Genomic DNA, 16381 nt, shown 5'->3' with positions numbered 1-16381 from the left:
AGTGTCTCCAGTTCGAGTTCGCAATCGGTGCCGTGAATAGTGTTTACAGGTGAAAATTTACGACATGGCGTCAGGGATGACCGGTATGCTGTTAGCCATGCTGGGAGCGGTCTTGCTGATTAACGTAGCTGCAAGTGGTCAAACTTTATGCGTTGCAGTGGGCATTCCTGGTTACCCTCCGCTCCTCTCTAACATTGGGGTGAGAGACAGAAGCTCTAGGATCTCCTTTAACCACCATACTGTGTCAGTTCCTTCCCCCCACCTACCTCAACAACAGAAGGCAGAAAGTGGCGTCGGATTCGATTAGCTAAATAAAAGGGAAGTTCTCATATAATACTGAAGAGTCCAAGCTTCTGGTGTCCTACGCCCTCCTTCTCTGTGGTGATATACATCCTTGTCCTGGCCCAGCTGCAACGAGAGTCCCAAAACACCCATATGTAAGCTGTCTAAAAGGAGTCCGTCGCAATAGCAGAGCCATCAGCTGCAAATTATGTGGGGAATGGACTCATATCAAGTGTTGTGGAATTTCTCTCGAAACCTACAATGCTGCCTTGGTGAATGAGGACATTCTCCACTTCACTTGCAATGGGTGTACACTCAAAGAACTACCAGGACCCCCCATGTCCGATGGTGAGGATGACCCTACACCTGTTAACCCCGATCGCTGTGCCTCGCCCCAGTCAACACCCGGGGATGATTTCAACTGCTTCAACAAGTGGGGCCTCCACTTCGTGCACTTGAATGCCAGAAGCCTTCTACCTAAGATAGACGAGTTCCGTCTACTAGCGCGGCGGACCAGGGCAGCAGTCATCGGTGTCACCGAAACTTGGCTAGACAGTACCATCTCCGACTCAGAAATTGCGATTCCGGGTTATAGTGTTGTGCGTAATGATAGAAAGAGGACCGGAGGAGGGGTATTAACTTACATTTGCAATGATTTAGATTTCAACCCCCGTACAGACCTTATGAGTAACGATGGGCTCGAAGCTGTGTGGGTAGAAATATTGTTACCTAAATTGCATCCCATCTTATGCGGGGTCTGTTACAGACCACCGAAACAGATGTCCTTCTATAGCGCATTAGAATCTATCTGTTTCAATCGGGTCAATATGCATGACCAAGATATCATTATCCTAGATGATTTTAATACGAATCTGGCAAGTACAAATAATAACCTTAAGGCAATGAGAGATTTGCTAAAATCTCATGGCCTGACACAACTGATTGACGAGCCTACTAGAATAACAGGTACATCCAGGTCCATCATAAATCTTATCCTGGTCTCCGATTGTAATAAGATAACGCAGGCCGGTGCTTGTGATTATGGTCTTAGTGGCAACAAGCTCATATATTATACTAGGAAAGCTAGGAAGACGATTTTCAACAAGCACAACACAGTGAAGCTGCGTTCCATGAAGCATTACCCACGGGAACATTTTGTAGATGAACTGGGTAGGACAGACTGGTCGCCAGTGGTCTAATTTTAAATACACATTTCTTACTATTATAGACAGAGTAGCGCCTCTCAAAGAGATACGAATAAAACAGAGGACGGAACCATGGATGACTAACGAAGTACTGGGTTTAATTAGAGATAGAGACAGATTTATTGCTAGATTTAGGAAAAGTGGAAATCAGGAGGACTATAATGGCTTTCTGTACTATAGGAATTAGGTGAAATATTAGAAGGAAAAAGCCATAACTGATAATTGTACTAACATGGTGCACCAGAACAAACACGATCCAAAGAAACTTTGGCAAACACTGAAGACCATAGAAGTGCACACAAAGCCTAGTAACAAAGTAGACAGGATAGGACTCATGATAAACGGCGAGCTTAACTCTGATAGGAACACCATAGCCAACCACTTCAACTCCTTTTTCACAACCACAGCCACTAAACTCGTAAAATCCCTCCCAACGGGTTCTGGGAAGTTTGGGCTGGGGTACGTTCAGGAGTACTATAAAGTCAAGTCCACAAAGTGTTTCAAACTACATAAAACCACTCAAAAAGAAGTGTTTAAATTACTGGCTAGCATAAGTGCCAATAAGGCTACAGGGTTAGACGACATTCTTGCGAGGTTTGTTAAGGATGGAGCCACAATTATAACTCCCCCAATAATCCACATAATAAATTTGTCTATCAGTTCAGGATTTATCCCAAGCGACATGAAAAGGGCTCGGGTAACACCTCTTTATAAGAAAAACGCAAAAACTGAGGCAGGTAACTACAGGCCTGTTTCAATTCTAGGTATTATTTCCAATGTTTTGGAACGTGTCGTATACAATCAGTTAGATACCTACCTCAGAGAGCGTAATCTACTATACGGCATGCAATCTGGTTTTAGAACGAATTACTCAACAGACACCAGCTTAATATATCTTTACGATATGATAAAACAAGAATACAACAGAGGTAACTACACGGGTTTAGTCTTGTTGGATCTACAAAAGGCATTTGACACAGTGAACCATGATATTTTATTAAAAAAAAACTTCAGGCATTAGGAGTAGCGAACATTGGCTGGTTCAAGTCCTACCTTACAGGTCGCAAACAACTTGTACAGGTAAATGGAACCTGCTCAGATGACAGAGGGATAACTTGTGGTGTACAACAAGGTTCAATTCTAGGACCGCTACTGTTCCTGGTCTATATTAACGACATGCCAGGTGCGGTGAACTTAAGTTACTGCTGACACAAATTCCTGGACAGTGGAAGAAGGTGGTGGTTGAGGTGGTGTCGGTAACACGTACCTTAAGTGAGTGATGAAGGGAGGGGGAAGATAGCTGCAGTTGGGGAACCGAAGTCCAGGAGATTTGTATCACATCTCGAGATCACTCGCCTTTCCTCCAAGGCAAGCGTGAGAGAAAATCAAAGAGGGGGGGGGGGTATGATGGGACAACTCATTAAGTGAACCTTCCTAGGCTAATGAAACCCAGAACTCCTAATGTGAGTTTTAATAAATTATATAATTAAACACTAGAATTATGCTACTTGACATTAAACAATGTGGGTTTTAACAGTTGGATTTCACACATACATCCTATCTATCCTATCTCCCTGCGCGCCTATCTAGGGGTCCTATCTAGTAAATAATCTTTGTTACTTGCTATTATCCTTAGAGGGTCTCTGCTGGGTGTGGGGATGACTTCCAACGGGTACTGGTCCCTCGTTCTGGCAGGATGCTTTTGCTATTGAAGGATATCGGTGTTGTTGATCACGGCGGGAACCCGGGTCATCTTTTGTGATTAGCCTCGTGGCGGGGGTGCGGGTTTGATCACGTAGGGGGTTTCTTGTATTCACTATCCAGTTCCCTTCAGGTCAGTGTCCCGAGGAAAGGGGTACAGGTACTTACGTGACCCCTTGATACACGAATGATTTGTTCACTGGAGGCTGGATGCCTCAAGACACTATTCAAATCCCCACGATGGTCGGGATGTCTTACACAGCGCTCCACCTGATAAGTTTCGGAAGGGGTTTGTCCCGGAATCACTCATCGAATGTCTACAGTGCGTAAGCGCTCACTTAAGGATGAAAATCCTTAATAGCCACATGAGGGAGGAAAGGACACGATTGGACTTCCGAGAATGAGCGGTCCGACCTCCCTTGTTGAACCCGATGTGACGACTGACCTCTGTCCCGCGGCATATGAGGTCACAATGCCCGCTAGCCGGCTTCCGACGTTGCCAATAGTTCTACGTCTCCGTCCCTAGTTGTGAAGGGTACTACGAATAATGTTCATGTGGAAGATGACACAGTTGCAATTGTTCCTTGAGGTAGACACTATTCACGAGCGTGTTAGATACGATCCTAATTATTCTAATTGCCTAGGTTAAAACAAATATGTGGCAGAGCGCAGGGGGGGAGGGGGGGTGTTCACACTAAGCGGGTGCTGGACAAGGCCGCTTTGTTACTTTGGCCGGTGAAAATCCGTTGGCCTAAGTCGTGTGAGAACACTTGAATCTAAAGGGGGGGGGGTTCTCTAAATAATTAAAAGTCTCTCACTTCGTTAAGGCACTTTAATTGATTGCCAAAATGGCACAACAGTTGATGAGGATAAGGAGAAGGAGAAAGGACAGGATGTAGCTACTAGAAGTCTTAAGGACTCTGGTAATTCCCCCGAGTATAGGGAATGAAGGGCCGAAGCGGTGAGAAATCGGACGAAAGAAATTGGAAAGGGGAGACAGTGAGCCGGGTGTCACAATAATATTCAAAAATTGTGACAACTGCTATTTGCAGACGACTCCGCACTAATTGTCTCAGGTAGGGACCCAGTTGAAGTAGAGGAGACACTGAGTGTCGATCTGTCATCCGTCCAGGACTGGCTCATTGATAATAATAGGCTGTTTTTACACCTCGGTAAAACGGAAAGTATAATCTTCGCATCAAAACCCAACCTCAGGAAACACAGCGATGTACAGGTCAGATGTGGGGTTAATGTCCGAGTCAAAACAAGAGGTAACCTATCTTGGAATAGCCTTAGATTAGTCCCTCTCAGGGAATGCCATAACGGATAAGATTGTATCCAAGTGTTCACATAGTCAAATTTTTGTATAGAGAAACCAGAAATTTTGATTTGGAAACAAAGAAGCTTCTGGTCTCAGCCTTGCTACAACATCACTTTGATTACGCTTGTAGCTCTTGGTACAGTAGTCCGAGCAGAAAAAAAAAAAAACAGTCTCGGCTACAGGTTGCACAAAATAAGATAATTAGATTCATGCTAAATTTACCTGCTGTAAAATATCGTGTCCAGCAGCTGAAACTAAACCAGGTTTACAATGTCGTTCATAATTCTGCTCCCTCATATGTGAGCTGTAATTTTACGTTATCGGCTGAGAACTCAACCCGGAACAGTCAAGAGTCTTTTATTGTATCTCATGCAGGTCCCTTCACCAAAAAACAATTTTCACTTCACAGGTGCTCAACTATGAAACTCGCTACCTGTGTCCATTAAGAACTCATATAGCAAGGTTACCTCCAAGAAAAAAGTCAAGGGTTACTATATGTCTCAGCTATGGTCAGAGAACAGCCTTGATTTTATGTACTACTAGCTTAGTGAGGGATACCTGACTCCAGGCGCGGATCCAGTCTTCTGTCCTCTCCCGTCCTTCCTTAACAGACATTCCTCTTTTTCCCAATGCCCCTTTTACCCCATCCATCCATCTCATCCTAGGACACCCTCTCATGTTCACTCCTTCCACCTCTGCTTTCCACACCTCTTTTACTAATCTTTCTTCACTCATTCTTTCCATGTGTCCAAACCATCCTAATACTCTTTCATCAACCCTATCTCCTAACTCCCTTTCCACCCGTTCTCCTCCTCACCTACTCATTTCTCACTCTAGCCTAGTAACCTCTATCATACTTCTCAGGTATTTCATCTAACACATTCAAACTCCTCTCTTATGTTCCATGTTTCTGCCCCGCACAGTGCTGTCGGCACAATCATTCCTTCATACAATCTCTTCTTAACTCCATTCCCAAATGTCTATTTCTCATTAAACTTTTTAATCCCCCAAGGCTTCTCTCAATCTACATTCTACCTCCACCCCCACTCCTCCTTTTCCTGCCACATTCACACCCAAGTATCTAAAACTATCCACTTCCTCCAGTCTCCCTTGATACTCACTTCCAGCCTGCTGCCACTCTCTCCCTTTGTACATCTCATCACCTTACTCTACCCACATTTATCTTCAGCTTCCTTCTTTCCCACACCTTCCCAAACTCTGTCACTAACTTCCTCAACTCCTCCTCTGATCCTGCTACAAGCGCAATGTCGTCAGTAAACAACAGCTGGCTTATCTCCATTTTCCTTTACCTAATGTGTTATATTTACCTAGATTTATGTTTCAGATTACATATAAGATTAATCAAACGTGCCACGAACCAAAGGAACAGTAGAACAATCTGAATTTCAGCGAGGTCGTATTGTGGGTCAACATGAAGGTGGACTTAGTCAACGCAAAATATGAGAAAATCTGTCAATACCCCCTTTCTACTGGTAATAGAGTAATCGTACAATTCACCAGAGAGGGCAAGAAGGGCACAACCCCTCATTCAGGTCGTCCCGGGTCCTCAGAAAGAAACTTGCGTCTTGTCAAAGAAATGTCGAAGAGGATCCACGTTGCAAGACCTCTGACATAGCAGCACGAGCTGATGTCAGTCCCAGAACAACTGTCAGGTATCTCCACAAGCTGGGTTACTATGGCAGAGCTGCAAGAAGGAAACCACTCCTTCGTCCAGCCAATATCAAGCGCAGAAAGGATTGGGCTGTTGTGATGGTGGAGAGACCTGTGGCCATTTAGAGCACTGTCATTTTCTCTGATGAGTCACGATTCGCATTGTTTTCTGACAGTGGAAGAGTGTGGGTCTGGAGACTCTGTAGTCAAGGGTTGACCTCAAAAGACTGCAGCCAACAGTAAAACATGGGGGCATTTAAAAAATTATGTGGGGTGCAATTTGGAGTTATGGTCGATCAGAGCTTGTGGAGTGTCAAGGAAACATCAATTCAGGCAAATGTTTCTGTATTAAAGGAAGGGCTCATTCCAATATTCTCCAGTGGTAGAATGAGTAAAAATGTCTTCCTATTTATGGAAGATGGAGCTCCTTGTCACACTGCTCAAGCAACACAAAATTGGTTGAGCCGAAATGGGATCAGGAAACTTCCATGGCCAAGTCAGTCCCCGGATATGAACTCTGTTGAACACCTCTGGGGCATATTAGACCAAAAACTTTGCAAAAACAGGACGAACTCTTAGGATTACTACAGGAAACATGACAAGAAACCCCTCAAGATGATATTCGTGAACTAATCACTAGCATGCCTACAAGAGTCCTTGTATTGAAAGAAGCAAAGGGGATATCAACCAAGTATTAGTTATTCACATTGTGATAATTTATAAGCACTTTAATTGTATCAATTGCTTGTTTAACAAATTAAACGATTTCTCTTGGTATCTATTCAATTCTGTCATGTCTGTGTATGTACGTATGCATATACATGTATATATGTGTGTGTATATACAGTAGATGTATGTAATATATATGTGTGTGTATATACAGTAGATATATGTAATATATATATATATATGTGTGTGTGTGTAATTAAATATATATATATATATATATATATATATATATATATATATATATATAAATATATATATATACACACACACAGAACCCTTACATGCCGAAGTGCACCCCTGGGGCAAATTTCTCAATGATCCCCCACCCCCAATCACCATTTCCCACCTCCATTATCCCTTATTGCCTATTTTAGCTATTGGTTTGCGAAATAATGAAAGCTTCTTCCAAGCCAAAATATAGGTTCTTTTGGTGACCACCTCCCATGCCTTGTCGATCACCTTGAGGCGGGTAACGATGTGGAAGTTGTGTTTCCAAAACTCTCTGAGAGTGAGATTAGTCCCCTCAGTCACCTCAAAACAACGTTCGAAGAGCATTTAAGTGTAGAGCTTCATAAAGTTTGAGATGACCTGCTGGTCCATGGGCTGGAGTAAAGGAGTGGTGTTGGGAGGCAGGAACTAGATCGTGATGATTTTCAATTCATCAAGGAGGTTATCTTCTAGACCTGGAGGATGGGCAGGAGCATTGTCCATAACAAGCAAGACATGAAGTAGCAAATTCATCTCCATTTTTTTTTCCACAGAAGGATCAAATACCTCATTGATCCGATCAGATAAAAGGTCATTTGTCACCCAAGCCTTGCTGTTGGACCTCCTCATCACACTCAGGAGCGGATCCAGTGGGGGTGGGGTGGCTGAGGGGGCTGAAGCCCCCCCCCAAATTTGTTCTTCCATGAATCATTGTAAGGATGTCATTTAATCGATTTTAGTACTTTCTGATGTTTTGCCAGGTCCGGGGGTTAAATATCCTTGTTTGCAGGGCGATTGGTGCAAGAGAAGGTGATATCATCAGTTTCTGGAGTCTTCGCCATCATGATGGACGAGACGACCGACGTTTCAGGGAAAGAACAGGCCACCATTTGCGTCCGTCACTTCAGCGGAGGTCAGCTAAGGGAGGACTTCCTTGGCTTTGTTCACGCCAAGGATCTGAGTGGGGTAGGCCTGGCTCGCCTCCTGCTTAGCACAGTAAAGAGTGTCGGCCTCAACATGGGCAACTGCCGTGGCCTCTGTTTTGATGGTGCCAGTGCCATGATGGGAAAGTTTCGCGGGTGTGCAGCTGTGGTAGTGCGAGAATACCCGCTCGCAAAGACGATTCATTGTTTCAGTCATCGTCTCAACCTCGTCTTGACCAAGGCCTGTGACACCAAGGAGGTAAAGCTCGCTCTCCAGACTCCCAGCGAGGTGTATAACTACATCTATTCCTCAAACATGCGCTCGATGAGGTTTACTGAGCTCTTAAAAGACCACACGTCCACGAAGCGGAAGAAGCTGGTCAGCCTCTGCGCTACTAGATGGGTTGAGCGACACGACTCAGTCATTGTGTTTATGGAATTCCTGCCAGTTATTGCCGTCTTTCTGGAAAACGAGAGCAACTCGGACGCGACGGCGGGACTACTACTAATAGCAATCCGAGAGCCGCGCTTTCTGATTGGTCTCGCCGTCGCTGAGTCTGTGCTAACTCACAATGTGGAGCCGAGCCGAGCCCTGCAGTCCCCTATGGTCGATTTAGTCTCAGCGTACGCTACGATTGGTGATGTGGTGACGCATCTAAACAAGACCCGGGAAGGTGCACTGACCAGCTTCCAGGACATCTTCAAGAAGGCAGAGGGGCGACTCCAGGAGATCGGTTCATCACACGACACCATTCCTGTACCTCGAGTTTGCAAGCGCCAAACGCAGCGAGCAAATTTACCCTTCCAGACAGCTGAGGAGCATTACCGAAGATCTGTATATGTCCCATTCCTCGACCATGTATTGACTGAGCTGCAGATCCGTTTCGGGAATGATACTATTCCTGTTAGCTTCAAGATCAAGAATCTGCTCAGCAGCGCTGACGGAGATGTTGCTGCTGTACTGGAAGCGGCAAAGGTTTATGAGGCTGACATCGAGACCTTGAGCCTCGTGAAGGCGGAAGCAGAGCGCTGGTATTCAACAACAATGAAGTTCGAATCCATTGGAGATGTCCTGGCCCACGCCCAGACCCGAATGTATCCGAACCTGGCCAAGCTCCTCCGAGTTTTGATCACGCTCCCAGTCTCGAACGCAGAGGCCGAGCGTTCATTTTCAATCCTGAAGCGACTGAAGACCTACCTAAGGAATACTATGGGTCAAGATCGCCTCAACGGCCTGGCGCTACTCGGCGTTCACAATGAAATCAATATGGAAATAGACAGTGTAATCAATGTATTTGCCCCAAAAAACAGGAGGTTGATGTTCGTGTGAGATCCCATGAACAATGCTGTGTGTTATTAATGTAATTTAGATACTTTTATTAACAGGTTCAGAAGTTCATACACGTTTTTGTTTGTATTTCTGTTTTTTAAAGCTACTTTTATTTTCTATTACTTCCATGAGTCCATGTGCACTAACACTACACACGGATCCTGCAATAATTTCTCTCTATGCGAGAGTATACGCGTGCCAGTGCCTTATCACTGACTAGCACAAGCGTGTAATATAAAACGAATATACATTCTATGATATAGGTCTAAAATACAGAAAAATCTGAAAAACATTATTAAGTTAAGTTTACCTCAGACTACTCAGAGGAAGGAATTCAGGTTAGCCCCCTCCCAAATTTTTATCCTGGATCCGCCACTGAGTTAAGATATTGAATGAGAAGGAAGAGGAGAGGGAATACCATGGGGGGAGGGGGGCTGAGAGAAATATAGGAGTTGGTGAGGGAGAGTGGTGAGGCAGTGGAAGAATGCAGATGCAGCTGCCAAGGCAGCTACGAAATGCAGCAAAATCACAGTGCCCTTGGCACCCACGATCACAGTTCAATGGCCTCACCATCTAGAAGGACAGATTAATGGCCAGGGCCAACCACAACAGGGCGGAATCTACTGTCCACAGGATCCGCCAAGAATATCTTTGTGGGTGGGGGAAGACAATCACGAGCGCTGCATAATCTGTGGGGCCGAGGTGCAACAGCCCCTCCACTACTATTTGTTAGTCACTGCCATTCTTCACCTAGGTCTCGACACAGCACTCACCGCGACAGGAGTGGCGCGGCACCCTACTGTCTCCCCTCCTGACACATTCCTCAGCTTCTTGAGGGTACACCCTCCCCCTATCGCCGCCTGCGGTTGAGGGCTGCCTCCCCCCACCCCTTCCTGATCTCGGAGCACCGTCACTAATAACAATGGTATCTTGTGGACAACAAACCCCCGTATGTGAACTGTTCCAGATCACCTGCAGGGTTAAGGTCCGAGCGGGTAATAACCCCGCAAACCACGAAAAAAAAAAAAAAATGCTGAATAAATATGTTTTAAGAAGGAAGTGACAGTGTTCAAAGATGTATAGAGAACGAGGAGGGGATAGAAGGAAGAGTAGTGAATAGTGGCATAAACAGGAGGTAGTAGAAAAAAGCGAATCTATGTTGATTGGCTGCAAGGTAGGACAAGAAAAGGAGGTACAAGAGGAGAGATGTAAAACAGGATAGGAGAATGATTGACAAATTTGAAAAGAATATAAGATATTTTGGAAGTGAAGAGAGTGAGGGTGTGGAGTCAGGTAGAAAGGAAATGTTAAAGGTGCAAATGAACTGATGTTAATGGAAAAGAAGGCAGTGAGGGGAAAATGGGTAGAATATTTTAGGGAATTGTTGAACGTGGAAGAGATTAAGTATTGTGACAGTGAGAGGCACTTGGGAAATAGCAGTGATGGGACAAGAAAACGACAAGGATATATATGTACACAGACATGACAGAATTGAATAGAAAACAAGAAAAATACATTTCTGCTCTTATTTAATACATACATATACCAAAGGCTTTTTCCCCCCTTACTCGGGGGGTAGCCAAAAGAAAAAGGCATAGGAACTACTCCCACCCATTCCATCCCCTACATACTCCACTCCCCTGTACCCTCTTCCCTCCCTCTTATTTTGGCACCTCCTGGATGACGGGTCATCCCTGTATCTTGTCCACTACCTTGGGTCAGAAGCAGTGTCGCAAGACACAGCACATCCACAGCAAGGCCGCTTCTTTTATTTGGCGACCCTCCTCTCCGTCCTCTAGATACCTCTTGGTATCTATTCTATTCTGTCATGTCTGTGTATGTACGTATGCATATACATGTATATATGTGTGTGTATATACAGTAGATATATGTAATATATATATATGTGTGTGTAATTAGATATATATATGTGTGTGTGTAATTAAATATATATATATATATATATATATATATATATATATATATATATATATATATATATATATATATATATATATATATATATATATACATACACACAGAACCCTTACATGCCGAAGTGCACCCCTGGGGCAAAGTTCTCAATGATCCCCCACCCCCAATCACCATTTCCCACCTCCATTATCCCTTATTGCCTATTTTAGCTATTGGTTTGCGAAATAATGAAAGCTTCTTCCAAGCCAAAATATAGGTTCTTTTGGTGACCACCTCCCATGCCTTGTCGATCACCTTGAGGCGGGTAACGATGTGGAAGTTGTCTTTCCAAAACTCTCTGAGAGTGAGATTGGTCCCCTCAGTCACCTCAAAACAACGTTCGAAGAGCATTTAAGTGTAGAGCTTCATAAAGTTTGAGGTGACCTGCTGGTCCATGGGCTGGAGTAAAGGAGTGGTGTTGGGAGGCAGGAACTAGATCGTGATGATTTTCAATTCACCAAGGAGGTTATCTTCTAGACCTGGAGGATGGGCAGGAGCATTGTCCATAACAAGCAAGACATGAAGTAGCAAATTCATTTCCACTTTTTTTTTCACAGAAGGATCAAATACCTCACTGATCCGATCAGATAAAAGGTCATTTGTCACCTAAGCCTTGCTGTTGGACCTCCTCATCACACTCAGGCGCGGATCCAGGGGGGGTGGGGTGGCTGAGGGGGCTGAAGCCCCCCCCAAATTTGTTCTTCCATGAATCATTGTAAGGATGTCATTTAATCGATTTTAGTACTTTCTGATGTTTTGCCAGGTCCGGGGGTTAAATATCCTTGTTTGCAGGGCGATTGGTGCAAGAGAAGGTGATATCATCAGTTTCTGGAGTCTTCGCCATCATGATGGACGAGACGACCGACGTTTCAGGGAAAGAACAGGCCACCATTTGCGTCCGTCACTTCAGCGGAGGTCAGCTAAGGGAGGACTTCCTTGGCTTTGTTCACGCCAAGGATCTGAGTGGGGAAGGCCTGGCTCGCCTCCTGCTTAGCACAGTAAAGAGTGTCGGCCTCAACATGGGCAACTGCCGTGGCCTCTGTTTTGATGGTGCCAGTGCCATGGTGGGAAAGTTTCGCGGGTGTGCAGCTGTGGTAGTGCGAGAATACCCGCTCGCAAAGACGATTCATTGTTTCAGTCATCGTCTCAACCTCGTCTTGACCAAGGCCTGTGACACCAAGGAGGTAAAGCTCGCTCTCCAGACTCCCAGCGAGGTGTATAACTACATCTATTCCTCAAACATGCGCTCGATGAGGTTTACTGAGCTCGTAAAAGACCACACGTCCACGAAGCGGAAGAAGCTGGTCAGCCTCTGCGCTACTAGATGGGTTGAGCGACACGACTCAGTCATTGTGTTTATGGAATTCCTGCCAGTTATTGCCGTCTTTCTGGAAAACGAGAGCAACTCGGACGCGACGGCGGGACTACTACTAATAGCAATCCGAGAGCCGCGCTTTCTGATTGGTCTCGCCGTCGCTGAGTCTGTGCTAACTCACAATGTGGAGCCGAGCCGAGCCCTGCAGTCCCCTATGGTCGATCTAGTCTCAGCGTACGCTACGATTGGTGATGTGGTGACGCATCTAAACAAGACCCGGGAAGGTGCACTGACCAGCTTCCAGGACATCTTCAAGAAGGCAGAGGGGCTCCTCCAGGAGATCGGTTCATCACACGACACCATTCCTGTACCTCGAGTTTGCAAGCGCCAAACGCAGCGAGCGAATTTACCCTTCCAGACAGCTGAGGAGCATTACCGAAGATCTGTATATGTCCCATTCCTCGACCATGTATTGACTGAGCTGCAGACCCGGTTCGGGAATGATACTATTCCTGTTGGCTTCAAGATCAAGAATCTGCTCAGCAGCGCTGACGGAGATGTTGCTGCTGTACTGGAAGCGGCAAAGGTTTATGAGGCTGACATCGAGACCTTGAGCCTCGTGAAGGCGGAAGCAGAGCGCTGGTATTCAACAACAATGAAGTTCGAATCCATTGGAGATGCCCTGGCCCACGCCCAGACCCGAATGTATCCGAACCTGGCCAAGCTCCTCCGAGTTTTGATCACGCTCCCAGTCTCGAACGCAGAGGCCGAGCGTTCATTTTCAATCCTGAAGCGACTGAAGACCTACCTAAGGAATACTGTGGGTCAAGATCACCTCAACGGCCTGGCGCTACTCGGCGTTCACAATGAAATCAATATGGAAATAGACAGTGTAATCAATGTATTTGCCCCAAAAAACAGGAGGTTGATGTTCGTGTGAGATCCCATGAACAATGCTGTGTGTTATTAATGTAATTTAGATACTTTTATTAACAGGTTCAGAAGTTCATACACGTTTTTGTTTGTATTTCCGTTTTTTAAAGCTACACTTATTTTCTATTACTTCCATGAGTCCATGTGCACTAACACTACACACGGATCCTGCAATAATTTCTCTCTATGCGAGAGTATACGCGTGCCAGTGCCTTATCACTGACTAGCACAAGCGTGTAACAATATAAAACGAATATACATTCTATGATATATGTCTAAAATACAGAAAAATCTGAAAAACATTAAGTTAAGTATACCTCAGACTTCTGATACATCAGACTATTCAGAGGAAGGAATTCAGGTTAGCCCCCCCCCTCCCCAAATTTTTATCCTGGATCCGCCACTGCCTGACTCCATCATAAATCTTATCCTGGTCTCCGATTGTAATAAGATAACGCAGACCGGTGCTTGTGATTACGGTCTTAGTGGCAACAAGCATGCGTACATGCTTTTTGTGTTATCCATCCAAATCTGCGTTCACTCATAACTGTTCTGACCTCCGCCCTGTTTTGTTTTTTTTTGTCCTTCAGAAGTTTAGTTTAGTATAACAATGTTTGATGTTTCAAATTGGTTTCCACCTTTGTTTTGCTAGTCATAGTACGGTATATGTCTCAGTTAGGGTCCGAGAACAGTTATGATCTGACCTTTTTCCTCGTTCTCCTTGTTGTTTTACTCATACGAGTACTGGTCCCCTGTACCCTACTTCTGGTGCTTCAGGTTATAATGTACTACTCTCTAGTGCTCATACTAATTGCCCACTCCGTCCTGAGATTCAGGTAAAATGTTAGAATTAATTAATAGGTGACCCTAGCTGCAGTGTAGCATTCAGTGTAGCATGTTGATACAGCTGTAGAATAATGTAGTATATCATTAATGGCACTACTCTGATATAGTACTCACTCATACATGTTGATACAGCTGTAGAATAATGTAGTATATCATTAATGGTACTAATCTGATATAGTACTCACTCATACCGTTCTGTTACAATTTAACATTATTTTGTTGTTCCTTTGCTTAATGCAATGTTCCTTTTTGTGATGGTGCTCAATTTTTGGTCTCAATATCCTATGTGTACGAGCATTTTAGTAATATTAGCAAAACTATAACAATGTTTGTGTGTTATATGTGTAATGACTGGTATTACTCATGATTGTCTCCGGTCCCCACCCCCTACGTATGTTGTCTGTGTGATTTAGTGTAGAATAGCAACCTGATGAGGACCACAATGGAAATAAGCGTACATGCTTTTTGTGTTATCCTCGGCAATTTGTGTTTCTGGCCTAAATTTCACCACAGAGAACAGCGTCAACGGACAACTCCCTTTCCTGGACGTTAAGATCGATGCCAGTTCTCAAAGTTTCAAGACCGGAGTTTACTCCAAACCTTCCAACCCTGGTCTTTGCCTAAACGGGAACAGTGAATGCCCACCATAGATGCTTACGTCAGAAGAGCCCTGTCGCACTGCAGTGATTGGAACCGTACCCATGCCGAGCTAGACAGGATCACACAAGTCCTGGTCAACAACGGTTTCTCAAACAAAGAGGTACAAAATGTCATCAACACACACCTGGACAGATGGTACAGACCCCCGACCGACAACATTCAAACAGGACAAAAGATCATCATATTTTACAAGAACATTATGTCCTCCCAATATAAAGCAGACGAGGACGCCATCAGGAAGATCATCGGAAAAAACGTCAGACCCTCCAACAGTGACGACAAAATCCACATAAACATTTGGTACCAGAATAGAAAAACGTCCCACCTCCTCCTTAAGAATAGCCCTAGCCAGCGAACCCCGGTATTCCAACGTAGCCACCTTGTGTACGAATACACATGTAAAAAAGGGAACTGTGAAACCCTTAATGAAAAGTACATAGGGTCGACTACAACAAAACTATCAAGACGCCTCACCCTTCACCTTTCTAATGGAGCCATAAAACAACATCACATTGACACACATCAATCCCCAGTCACAAGGAAGGATCTGGAAGAAGGAACCATCATTTTACAAAAGGAATCAAACTACAGGCGCCTTCTCATCTTAGAAGCACTTCGTATTAAAAGACAAAACCCCACCATGAACAAACAAAATCCCGACCAATTTATCATTCCCACTTCTAAGTATTTAGATCACAGGCATAGGTTCACCGTTGACCCAGTGGACGGAACATCTGATCCTGTCTCCTGAGTAACTGTCCGAATTCCCACCTCTCCTAATGATCCATATGTTCTTTGTATATATTGTCACCTTTACTATTTGTATCCAATTTGTACTGAAGATGCCTGAAGTTAGGCGAAAGCTCTACTAGTAAAATTAAGAAGTTAGTATTGTCTTTACATCCATTCCAAATGAAGTTTGGACATATAATAAGACAACTCAACGATATTCAATGTTCAAGTATTAGAAAAGTTGAACACGTCAGCAAGAAACTCGTGAATGCAGAGGCTGCTGCAAAATTTAATCTTATCTACCTGAAAGAGGACCTGCTACCCTACTACTGTAATATATACATATATATATATATACATACACATACATATATATATACATACACATACATATATATATACATACACATACATATATATATACATACACATACATATATATATATACATACACATACATATATATATATACATACACATACATATATATATATATACATACACATACATATATATATACACACACATACATACACATACATATATATATAT

General features: G+C 44.1%; 1 protein-coding gene across 1 annotated transcript in view; it reads right to left on the bottom strand.

The window, feature by feature from the left end:
- LOC143020268 (putative 4-coumarate--CoA ligase 3) overlaps positions 1–16381 on the bottom strand; it is a 343617-nt gene that overhangs the window by 326316 nt on the left and 920 nt on the right. The gene's annotated exons all lie outside the window — the stretch shown is intronic.

This window comes from Oratosquilla oratoria, chromosome 39 (genome assembly GCF_046742065.1).
Source record: "Oratosquilla oratoria isolate Oo_2021 chromosome 39, ASM4674206v1, whole genome shotgun sequence".
Classification (NCBI taxonomy): domain Eukaryota; kingdom Metazoa; phylum Arthropoda; class Malacostraca; order Stomatopoda; family Squillidae; genus Oratosquilla; species Oratosquilla oratoria.
This window is presented reverse-complemented; position numbering and strand designations above follow the sequence as displayed.